Below are 12,990 nucleotides of genomic sequence, written 5' to 3' on the forward strand. Positions count from 1 at the left end.
GCAAGTTTATATTAATTGTACAATGCTTATCTAGGAACAGGTCTAAATATTTTTGATAAACTAAACTAACGAAAATTAGAAATGCAAAATGCTTTTGCAATTAGCTTGTTTGGTAAAGTGGAACTGAAAAGTTGAAATATAAAATTAATAACTCGACATAAAAACCTAACTAACACAACTAAATTAAAAACTAAACAATAAAGTACAAATAAAATAAAAAGTCAATAACACTGTAGATACATTTTTTAAATAAAAAATTATATCAAATTATAATTAAATATCAATTAAGGCAACAAATATTCATCGGAATGCACACCGTCTAATTTTGAGCTAGATGCAAATAAAAGTATAAGTGCCGATTTTGTTCAAAATTGAGGTTTTCATATATTAAGCCCTCGTCTAGCGATCTCAATGCTCTAAATCAGGGGTAGGCAAGTTCGGTCCTAGAGAGCCGCAGTCCTGCATTTTTTAGCCTAAGCACTGATACTGCGTTCAGCCCCGACAAAACGTTGCACAACGTTTATTAAACAGAAACGGTGATGCATTGAACACCTTGTTGTGATGACGCAAGAGTTGCAACTACGGTAGCTGAGAGGCCATTCTTTGTGTTCTTTTTTTTAAATGTTTCTGAAGCCTGATGAAATCGTTATAAATGTGTGTTTAATACTGTAAAATACCATCGATGTTACAGTCACTGACCTTGCCGTCCAGAATGAAAGACAACATTCCAACTTGAACCCATTGAGCGAGCTGTCTCTTTACTACCGCGTGGTTTTATACATCTTGCCGCTGATTGGGCCGACATTTCTGACACACCCACCAAACAAGAGAAAACGCTTCTAAAACCTGTTGCATTCCGTTGCACACCGTTTCCAGGAAACATGTCGTTCAACCCGGAAACCGTTGCAAAACGTTGCGCACCGGTGTGAGATTGAACGTGCCCCTGATGTCTAAATCCTAAAGACATTGATTAGCTTCTTCAGGTGTGTTTGATTAGAGTTGGAACTAAACTCTGCAGGACTGCAGCTCTGTAGGACCGAACTTGCCTACACCCGCTCTAAATAGTCAATTGTAAAAATATCTGTTTTGACAAGAATTCATGCAGGTAGGACCTATAATCTGTAAGTGAATGTTTGGTTAACTTTTGGGAAAAAATATCGGATGTGTTACATTATATTAGGTCCTTGCATTACATCTTAAAGCTGCCTCAATGTCAATCAAACAACAAAAGAAAAACAAAGTTTAACATATATTCTTCCTATATTGTTTTTGACTTTGTGTGTGCTAAATCTGTTAGCTTTACTAGTGATTTTAAGGTATGTATGCAGCGATTTTATTTTCGATTTTTCAAGAAACTCTTTTTTTCTCAAAATTGACTAACCCTCATTTATGAAAATTAGCTCATTCAGACTAATTTTGCCAGCACAGGTCACATATCTTCTGTTGGCTTTATGTTGGTTTATTTATTATTTATTTTGTAAATTTTTATATAATAATATTATATAACAGTTTATATCATGGGACTGTTAAATGCTTATTTGGTTGAGAAACATTTTACAGGTGTGCATTAGAGTAGTTCCAGGTCTGTGGGCAGCATTACATTCCATATCACTATACGCCAAGTTTAACTGAAATAAGATTTATTTAATTTCAACAAATAAAGCATATACAGTATGTGTGATAGCAAAATAAATTAATTGGAAAGAATGAAAAAAACAGTAAATTAACAATGATTGCCTGCTTGCTCAGTTTTGTTTTTGCTTAACTTCTGATAATATAAAACAAGAACAAATTATACATAAATACTGAAGAAAAAATATAGAAATATTAATAGGCCAACTTGTTCCCATTGTTACCATTACTCCAAACTCAAGTGTAAACAATTTGCAAGTCAATTCATCATACTATTGTAAGTTTTGGCTTTAAAAAGTTAACATAACTTAAAAAAATTTTTTAACCAATTTCAACCTGAATTTATTAGTTAATGTAACATAAAAATATGTTTTGGTTTGATAAACATACTGTGTATTTTTTACAGCGTACTCACCATTGGAAATAATGCACCTCTCATGGTGTATCGGCCACGTAGCGCAAAGTGTGCATTATTTTTAAATAATTAAATGGCCCATCATCAATATTCATAAGTTACCTTTTCTGTTGCTATTATATTTGTGGGGAATGTATGTGTGTAAGAGTAGAAATGTATGTATGTGAAAGGAGAATGTATATATGTGACAGAGAGTAAAATGTATGTATGTGAAAGGAGAATGTATGTATGTAAGAAAGTAGAAATGTGTGTATGTGAAAGGAGAATGTATGTGAATGAGAGAGTTGAAATATATGCATGCGAAAGAAGAATGTATGTGTGTGAGAGTAAAAATATATGTATGTGAAAGGAGAATGTATGTGTGTGAGAGAAAGAGAAATGTATGTATGTATGTGAAAGGAGAATGTTTGTGTGTGAAAGGAGAATGTATGCGTATGAAAGCAGAATGTATGTGTGTGAGAGTGTAGAAATGTATGTATGTGAAAGGAGAATGTATGTGTGTGAAAGAAGAGTGTATGTGTGTAAAAGGAGAATACATGTGTGTGAGAGAGTAGAAATGTATGTACGTGAAAGGAGAATGTATATAAGTGAAAGAAGGATGTATGTGTGTGAAAGGAGGATGTATGTGTGTGAAAGGAGGATGTATGTGTGTGAAAGGAGAATGTATGTGTGTGAAAGGAGAATGTATGTGAGTGAGAGCGCCAGAATGAATTTTGGCTTGTACGGCCCCTCATACCTCTGCCTGTATGCCCCATCTTACAGGATTAACAATGGCACTAATACGCGGGGAGAGAATGCACACAATATTCTGTACTTTCACACCACAAATAGTTTTTTTTATATCTCACCAGTATCTGTCAACATACAACATACTGTACAACATACTCAAAAAGATTCTGACCTCTCCAAATCATATCACAGGAGAAAATTCCATAAATATTTTACATTTCTACATTTAGTAGACATTTCATTACATTTCATGTGTAACTGTCGTTCACCACAGGCATTTAGGGGCTGGACACACCAAAACTTTTAAACGCGGCTGAAAACGCCTTGAGGATGTCGAATGCCAGCTGTTTCTTCAGCTTAGCGCTTGGTAGCTGTGATACTTCAGCTGTGAGCAGGTTGATTTCTGTGGTTATGTCCCGCCCCTCCTCCACTGTAATTGGACGGCCGTGTGAGAACTGACATTGACGAGCGGAGCCTTTCACTCAAAGTTGAATATTTTGACCTCTCGGCACTCAGCGCGAAAAAAACCAGAGCGCCGGTTTTCAGCTTGGAAAAAACCCGCTAGCTGCTTGCTTATTTGAAAAGCGCCGAGCTTCCATTGCAATCAATTGAAAACATGCGCCGGTCGCGGGCGTAAAAGCTTTGTGGGACTGGACACACCTGGACAACGCCAAATGGCAGCTGTTTTTCAGCTGAGTGCCAGCTTTCTTCAGCTAAGCGCTTTGGTAGCTCTGATACGTCAGCTGTGAGACGGTTGGTTGCTGTGATAATTGTCCCGCCCCTCCTCCACTGTGATTGGATGGCCGCTTTAGAACTGACATTGATGAGCGGAGCTTTTTACCCAAAGTTGAATAGTTTTCAACTTTAGCTGAGGGGTATCTTTCTCGGTTTCCTCAAAGAAAACAGTTCCACAACATCATCAAAAACCAGTTCCCTCACAAGATCGCATTCAATGGCCATTAAATACAGTGAATTTAGACGTTCTTGACACATTTTGCTTCTAGTTCGTTTTTAACTCTTGGCATTAGAGAAAATGAACGTTCTCCTTCACAGTTGCTGACTGGCAGGGTGAGCAAAAGCTGTCCTTTATATGCTTTCTTATCATTGATCCACTTGGTTGTGGTTTTAAACTCATTTTTGTTTTAGTTTAGTAACCGTCTTCTACACGTGACTTTTATGTTATGCAATGCTTTTCACTCGCCTCTAGATGTCCCTCTCAACAGCGCAGCAATACATTTAAATTATTTATTTTATTTATTTACTAGTTAATACTTTGCAACTGCAAAAAAATTCATATTATCCCTTAATATTTAACAAAATTTTACTGAAAATAAAATTAAAATATTTATTTGAAAAGAATAGACACAGTAAATTTGACAGGGCCCCCTGCTGGCCAAGTGCCCAGTAGGCCCGTGCGGATGGACGGTCCTGTGTAGTATCACTATTCTACCACTAGATACTCTGCGTACGCATACTCCAAGGTGTGCGTATATTTACACACATTCTGTGCAATTTGATAAATTCCACACTTTGCGTAAAACTGTTCCTACGCACACTTTACGCACACTTCTGTTCATACGCACGCTTGATAAATGAGGGCCCAGGAGCCTAAAAGCATGTCTTTATAAGATTAAAACTGAAAGCAATTTCGAGACATGCCTATTTTGTTATGTAGCACATTTGTCTCAGTACTTAAAACACGGCCATCCATTACAAATGGACCAACAGAAGAAGTATTTATCTACATAAAAAGCCTACTTCTATTACTCAACGTTATTAATACAACGAATAAGAATAAATCCACACTGTAATTCATCAAGAATCTTGAGTGCGCGTTTGACTAGCCAAGTACGAGACCACTTACAGAAGCAATAGACAAATACAAAGGCAGCTTCCTGTGGCCGCCCCACACAGCTACATCTTTTATAAAGAGACATCTGCGCTTAAGCACACGCCACCACTGTTGACGCACACACCTAACAGATCAGTTGAAGTCGGTACGTATGTGGGAGAAGAAATGTGTCAAACGATGTTGATAAATCATTGGTCTGAAACATCTAGACCCTTATTTTGTTTAAGGGCCCGCTGTCCACTCACAATACAGCTTCACAAAACATAATATTATGCGTTTGGTTACCGCAGTGGAGTGATATGGGAAACAGACGTGGGCTTAAGACATACATTTGATGATTGTTTTGTCATGTTTAAGGAAGCAAAAAATAATCTCTTCATGGAGATGAACACAAACAAGCTTGCATGTTCAGCAAATGTTTTGATCCGAAGTGATGTATAGTGCATTACAATTTATACATTTTATCAGTATGTGTGTTCCCTAGAATTGAATCCATAGGAACATAGGTTATGTTCACAAAACATCTGGGATGGGAACCAAGTGGTCACACCTTAAATAAATAGTCTAACATAGATGTCTTAAATGCTTTGAATACTCACATTGTACTTTAATGGTGTATGGGATCCTGAAGTCTTTATGGAGGGCAGGGTGTTTTACCACACATGTTAAAGTGTGACCCTGGGCATGGCAGGTGGGGTGCCAGGTGTAGTGTACTCTTGTCGTAGTGGTGCCGTTGGCATCGTCTTGCATGTGGGCGTCGGATGTGCCATACAGATCTGTCGCCCATGAGACCTCAGCAGGAGGCCGTCCTCTCTCTGCGATACACGTCGCCACCGTGGTTTCATTTCCACCATCGATTAGAGCGGATGATCCGGCTGAGATGTATACCTTCGGTTCCACTGAGAAGAAAGAGAGGGAGAGACAATGAGTTAATGTACTAAACCGTTCCTGTAGTGTTTCATTCTGAAACTGAAATAGGAAGAGACACATTCATCCATTAAAACAAAGATGTATTAAGATAATGAAGCCTGCTAAAGGAAATCCATTCAGATGAGACCACAATGCAAATAAAGCCTTATCCCTCCAGCATTAAAACTCTCTCTCGTACCACAGCCAATAAATTCATAACTGATAAGAATGACTGGAAGTGTAATTAGATTTTCTATTAAAAAAAGACTTATCATATTGAACATATGGTAACCGGCTAAGGTCCGCCTCAGTTTCTCATCTGAGCACTGAGTGCTTTTCCAGAGAATATTAAATTATTTGTTTAATGGGTTATCCAGTTAACATGGTAGCCTTCTGCAGGAGGGGGTGGGGTTCGGGTGTGTGCAAACGGTATGAATCCTGCTGTGTTCTAGACTGGAAAGCAAAGCTTTGCCCCTGCTGCGGTTGACAGAAATTCAACATGTGCCCGGCACCTCCTACTCCTCCGCTCATGGCCACAGACAGGTGGGGAACAAAAGGAGACATTGTCCGAGGCTCTGAAACAAGGAGTCTGTGACTAGTCAAATTGGTCACCAAAGATGCATCGATTTTCAAGTCAAGAGCGCACTCACATTATCCAAACCAAACCATGCCCCAGCAAGAGTGCCCCCCTGCCCTACTGCCCCAGAAGCAAGTACTCACACTGTACTTTTATCAATCTGAGCACGGGCACACTTTCGTCATTAGGATGCAATTGTGTTGTCAAAGCAGGAAGTAAAGCACTCTCTTAACACTGGAAACCACCGTAATGCTAAGTCTATGTTTTTTATTCAGAGTCATTTGATGCGCAATGACAGACAGCCGTCTCACATGCCATTGTATTGCTAAGTTGGTCTGTCAAGTGTGCAGTTCGGACATTCATGTAACCCTGCTGAGTGCATCAAAAGGATTTTAAGGCAGCAGATGAAGGCAATTGACGTGTCTCCTTTTGCCTTCTGCGCCTGAGCCCAAGTGAGCGCACTCCAGCCCACCTCTGCAAGGGCGTGATTAACCAAACTGTGCCTGGGCGTGGTACAGAGCGATCACACTAGTCAAACGATCCAGGTGGTCAAACACGCCCGAGTGCGGTTTGGATAGTGTGACGCGCCCTAATATCATATCGTTTCTGCTCACATGCTGCACTGATCCTTCCATGTATTCATATTTCCACTGGTTTAGTCGTTTTAATAAGTGGAAACTCTGGAGGTCACGAAGTAGATTATATACAAAATCAATGCGAAGACGCAAATAGATGCACATTTGTGGAGGGTGATGACGTGAATTGGCAGGTGATTGCCTGCAAAAAATAATTCACCTAACCAACGTTAAATCTAGCAAGTAATATTAAGTGAGGAATGCAATGCAAATATACATGTTGTTATTTATAAAAAGCAAACTTGACGGGAAAATGTGCTGGCCGTCACGCAAGCTCTGACCCAGGCGTACGCACAAAAACGGGTGAAATGAGAAATGGCGACACCGTCGGTAGATGGAAGAAACACGTGAAAGTGACAACACTGCCTCTCATAAATAACATGAAGACTTCACAAAGCAAGTCTTACAATTAACAGCCTACACGAACACCCGTTTGATTGATCAGCAGTGAAAAAAAAAAAAAATCGAAAATTACACCAGAAATTCAAATGAACACATATTTGCTAAAAGAAAAGTGAAATATGTTCTGCAATAATATTGGCATTCATCCTCATAAAGAATATAGTTAACAGAAAGAAATAATGTACAAAACTGATATTCTTGTCAATGTGTCCGTCTGGCGGAGCAGATATAGATGCAATTACATAGACAGATAGATAGATAATTAAGGAGATATATAGATAGATAGATAAATAAATAGATAGATGTATTAATTGTCATCTGGGGAAAGTTGTTTTCATAGTAAACCATATCTTCATAATCTACGGAATTATGGTATTCAGGCATATGCCTTTAGTGTGTTTTATTTTTAATAAAACAATGTATGGCATATGTCTAAACCATTCAGAAAGCAACAAGAAATTACATTTGCGATGAACAATGTCCCCTTTCCACCACCCGTGGCAGACACACTCTGGCGATGGAGCGCTAGACGTTTTTTTGCCTTGACTTTGATGTCCGACCATTTCTTTTTTATTTCGGCCACGGTCTGAGGTTGTGAGGCAGCATTTACGGAGTCTGCCACCGTTTGCCACTAAAGTGCCTTTTTTGGCATTAGTAATGCCCACACGGTGCCCTCCAAATAACATTTTTCTCCTCTTTTCCACCTCGCCAACGATAACTTCTACTTCACATTGAGTGGAGTTACGTTTTTTTTCCTCTCTGTGTTTGCCATGATTTGCCATGGCTTCCAGTCTTTTGCCATGATCGCAATCAATGCATATTAACTTGTGGGCGTTTCACTGACTATTTATGGACAACTATGGGCGTGTCATGAAGCCGCAAAAGCTGCGCTACATTTAGAATTGATTGTGATTTATTAAGGGAAAAATACGTAGGATGTGCGTGCGCACGGTTTTATAAATCCGATTGTTTCTGTGCGTACGCCCGTCCTATGTTTCATCCGTACGCCACTTCTGACGCAAATCCTACGCAAAGTTTTATAAATGAGGCCCCTGGTCAGTTTTTGAGTTTCGGGATGTATTTAATCTTCTAAAACCCGTCAGATCGTCTGTTTAAGCCAGTTCTATGGTGCAGATTGCACACGCTAAAGTTTTGATTACCGGTAGATGTCACGTGACAGACAGTCGTTCCCTTACTCATCACTATGACAACACAACAAGCTTTGTCCTCAGGATTGAGGTGATGATGACAGTAGAAGTGGCAATCGGAAGAGTCGGGACTTTTCCCCGTGCGCCAGTAGTGTTTTGAGGCCGCTGATAATAGCCGGGCTTCCAGTCTTTTGTCATACATACACTCCCGCCACACATTGTATTTCTCACGCGGAAACACTATTTATCATATTTATTATGCTGCAGCGCCCAAAATGTATCTGGCCACACTGCTCTCTCTATCAAGCCCGTATCCCCTGGAGTTCTAGTCGACTCGAGCGAGCCAATCCAAAAAAAAAGGAAGAGGCTACACAATAGCCAATCAGAAAATAGCACTGTTGTATCTGGGTAAGATTTCACGCAACAACCTATAAAAAAGCATATCCTCGTTTGCTTCATTTATAATTTTAAGCGTAACTAAACCCCTGGTCAGAGCCTGACTCCACCCACTGGCAATATTTGAAAAATGCAAGAAAAGTGGGCAGATCCCAACGGAGATAGAGGGGACGAACTAAGCTGGTACCAAGTGTGTGGTGAGATCGTAACAAGGGCGTGGTGAGCTTGAACCTGCTTACGTCACGAGTCATTTAATGGACCCAACATCCAATAGGAAAATTCAACTGCAGTGGCCGCCGTTCAACCTGAAGAGGGCAGCACTCAGACGTTTTTACACCATATATTGCAGTATTGAAACACTTTATATCCAAATGTCAAAAAACTTACTAAAATCAATGAACAGCACTAATAAAGCATCATTTTTACAGATCATTAACTTAAAAAAGTTGGTTTAGGGTTTAGTTACTCTTTAAGACTGTTATTCTTACACTAACTAATTTGTTAAACACATTCAAATTATAAATAAAACGTAATATATGGTAACCTGTCATGCTGGAACAATTAAATTAAAAGCCTGTCTCTTATAGACGTCTGTCTCTTTTATACGCATGGTGTGACGATAGGTTTGGAAAAATAAAAGCCCGGGCCATTATTTGAAGTTTTACGGTAATAAAATGACATTGAAACATTGGGTTTGACTTGCTTGACCAAATACCTAAGCAATAGCATTTACAACACACATCATAGGAGTAAGTTTGCAGTACCCATCATTATAAATCTAATAAACCTTTACAACTTATGAAAAGTTTCTCCAGGCCATAAATTCAAATGTCAAACTCCTGGTATCAACTAAAGTCATTGTTTCTCTTTCCCTTTCAAATTTCCAGTCAAAGTATTAATACTGGCAGTTGACCTTCAGTGAGAACAGTAGCAGCTGCGATCTTCGTACCTTCAGCAATCCAGAGCTATAAGCAGCTTGTGGTTTGTGAGTGACATGCTCAAAGGCACTTGTGACATTTGGATGTGCTCAATGCTTGTGTGACTGTTTGTGTCAACGTTCTGTCACTTTAAACAACAAAATCAAGACCTTGTAACATCATCCTTGACCCTACAGTGCAGTGGATTCCGAAAGATGAGGGCATCTTTCCATCCTTCCACAATTTCTCCTTTTATTAAACCTCTCCGTTCTCATTCGTCTCTGCGGTTGTTCACGTTCCAGTTTTTTTCTCTAATATCCAGCTGCTATCTATGACATCATCTTGAATCTTTCATCTTTTTCATTTTATGAAACTCCAATTTATCTTTTACGAACAATAAGGAAAATGCACATTTATTGACAGTCAGAGATTCTAACCAATAATTTGTATTTGTGAAGCCTTCGCTCGCAGCTCTCTTTATTTTTGGGAGAAGCAAAGATCTACAGTATGACTGAAACAAATTTAAGTGTAATGCCTAAACCTTTCCAACGAAACGATACATGCCTGGTTTGTATGATTCTTAAGCCAACGTTACTGTAGTGTAAAAAGTTAAACTATTGGTCATCAGCATACCCACCACAAGCTATTGGTCATCTCCCTAAAAATACTACACCGTTTTTCTGTACAACCTTCATTTTAAGCCTGCATACTTCCTCTTATCGTCTCATGTAAACAGATCACCAACGCACACTGCTTTATTCATCCCTCAGCAGGGCAGATGGGCTCTAGGGGTTTGGTGGGGGACAAGAGTTTAAACATCACCATGTTCACTGGAAGAGATGGAGCGGCTCCCAAAGCACAGCTTTCATTCCTAGCCTGAAGCCGCTCTTAAAGGGGACAGAGAATGAAAAACCATTTTTACCTTGTCTTTGTTGAATAATGGTAGTCTACCTGCATTCACGAATAGAGATCGACCGATACTCATTTGTTTAAACCGATGCCAATAACAAATATTTGGATGCTTATGTGCCCGATAACCGATATGCTGAACAGATTTTTATTTACTGTTATACTTCTGTTTTTTACATAATAATTACTACAACACTACTGAACTGAACAAACCCTTATAATAATAATCATCATCACAATCACTCTCTCTTTGCATACAAAGTCATAAATAGAGGGGTCTGAAAGAGTGAAGAATAATATTAATTTAATGAATAATGTAGAAACTATATTCCCTATACATGGACCATTCCAAACACACCTATCATTTCGTCAGAAATGGACTGATCCAAAGGAGAGAGAGAAAAGTATAGCGGAGTTGGCTGCTTGTTATACATAGTTTATAGAGTAAAACAGGTGGATTAAGTGCCTTTTTTGGAATAATATTGTTGTTTTGACCAGCAACATGTAGCCTTCAGCAGTCCAACAAGTAGTTAGCAAAGAGGTTTTACAAATAATATCACTGACTGGAATACTACATTCAGGAAAGTAACAAACAAAACGGCTTATATATCACTGAATTTCTTAACTGGTAATGTTATTTGATGTTAAAATAATTAATATTTTGTTGTTATAGCTTATGAAATGGCTGTTGACAGCGCTGTTATCTATGCATTTACTCACGCATTAACTGTATCAAACTGTGACCGCTTGCAGAGGTAATAAATAATTAATTAATATCCACAGACATTTATATAGATATTTTAGCAAAATAATGTTTATCTGGTAAATGTTAATATAACTTAGGGTAAATCTTGTTAAAAGCTTCAGCCTTCAACCCCGGTAAGTGAACAGCACGTGATTTTGTGAGTTCGTCTCTATTCTTGGACAAACTGCATACATTGCTTTTAATATATCAACTTATTTAACATAACATACATTAATGCACAAATAAGATGTGTTATAAATGCCTTAGATGCAAAGTAAGTATACTCAAAGTCCTTTTAATGAAGTCGCGTCACTCCGCCGTCATATTTGCTGTGCACGCTGCTGCTGCTGTGAGCTCCTCTCCTCAGATGCGTCCAGCGCGGAATTCTCAATTCTCTCGTTTATCGGTCAATCCGATATTACAAACCCGATATCCGATCATCGGAAAATGCTCAATTATCGGGGAAAATATCGGAAAACAGATATATCGGTCGATCTCTATTCACGAACATACAAAAAGTGCTAGACATGCTAAACACCTCAGTCTCATAGAAATTCCTCTTTTAGAAATGTCAGCCAGAAAACAGCCCAATCTGAAAAACTGATGCTTATGACATCACAGGCATCTAACTGCCCCTCTACTTTAAAATAATTGGTTACATTTTTTGAGTGGCAGCAAAGTCAGCCAATCAGTAATGAGATTGCAAGTTAAGCCAGTAGGGGGAGCCAAATAGGTGCAAAACCACTTGTTTAAAATCTCTCACCCTAATAGAGCTATCTGAGAGAGGTTTTTAGGAAGCTTCTAAGTCATTACAGACCCAAACAAAAACTTTTTTGTCTACATGTCACATCACAGAACAAGGATAAATACTCAGTTCAATCATTCTATGTCACCTTTAATGTTCTTCCTCTCCTGCGAGCATGCTGCATACTTGGCCACTTAAAACAAATAAGCGGCGCTCTATTCGCCAGCTGTGATGTGCATTCACTTGCATGCTATCGTTCTTCGGGGGACACACACATTTGTGAGAGGTTTGTTACGGCACTTTAGCGTTAATACACGAGAATCACGCTATGACTGACTGAGTAGATCACATTTAATCAGACTGCCAAACACACACAAATACTGTGTGATTTGGGGAAGGTACATTGAAACCATAACCTGTAGTGCGCTACATTTGAGCTATTCAAAGGAAACAATATCTTTATAAAACATAAATTTAAGTTGTTTAAATGCTTAACGTGCATTACCTAGCACACTGACGGTCGTGAAGGCCTGCGTGATACCCAGTGGAAAGGTGGTCACCTTGCAGGTGTAGATGCCCACGTCAGCGAAGTCCACGTCTTCCAGGACAATGGTGGCATCGCGCGGCGAGGGTGAGTGGAAGGAAAGGCGCCGCTCGTATTCAAGTGGAATGGAGATGCCGAATGTGGGGTGATATACAGCCAGGGTCACCCAGCCGGTGGGCAGCTTCCTCTCCCAAGAGCTCTGGGTCAAGCTGATGTTCATATCCACCTGGACAGTGCAACCGAGGGTGACGTTCTTGCCCAGCACTCCGTTTACTTTAGGGGGGACGACCACCTGACTGCCATATACCACACCTGAGAGTAAAAGAAAGAGAGAGATTAGACACAACACCTGAGCAACTCTTTTAAAAAAAGCTTGAGATCTTCACTGCAAAACCCAGTTTTTTTGCGTTCAATCGCCCTGTGCGCGGCTCCTAA

This window comes from Paramisgurnus dabryanus, chromosome 11 (genome assembly GCF_030506205.2).
Source record: "Paramisgurnus dabryanus chromosome 11, PD_genome_1.1, whole genome shotgun sequence".
In the NCBI taxonomy this organism is placed as follows: Eukaryota; Metazoa; Chordata; class Actinopteri; order Cypriniformes; family Cobitidae; genus Paramisgurnus; species Paramisgurnus dabryanus.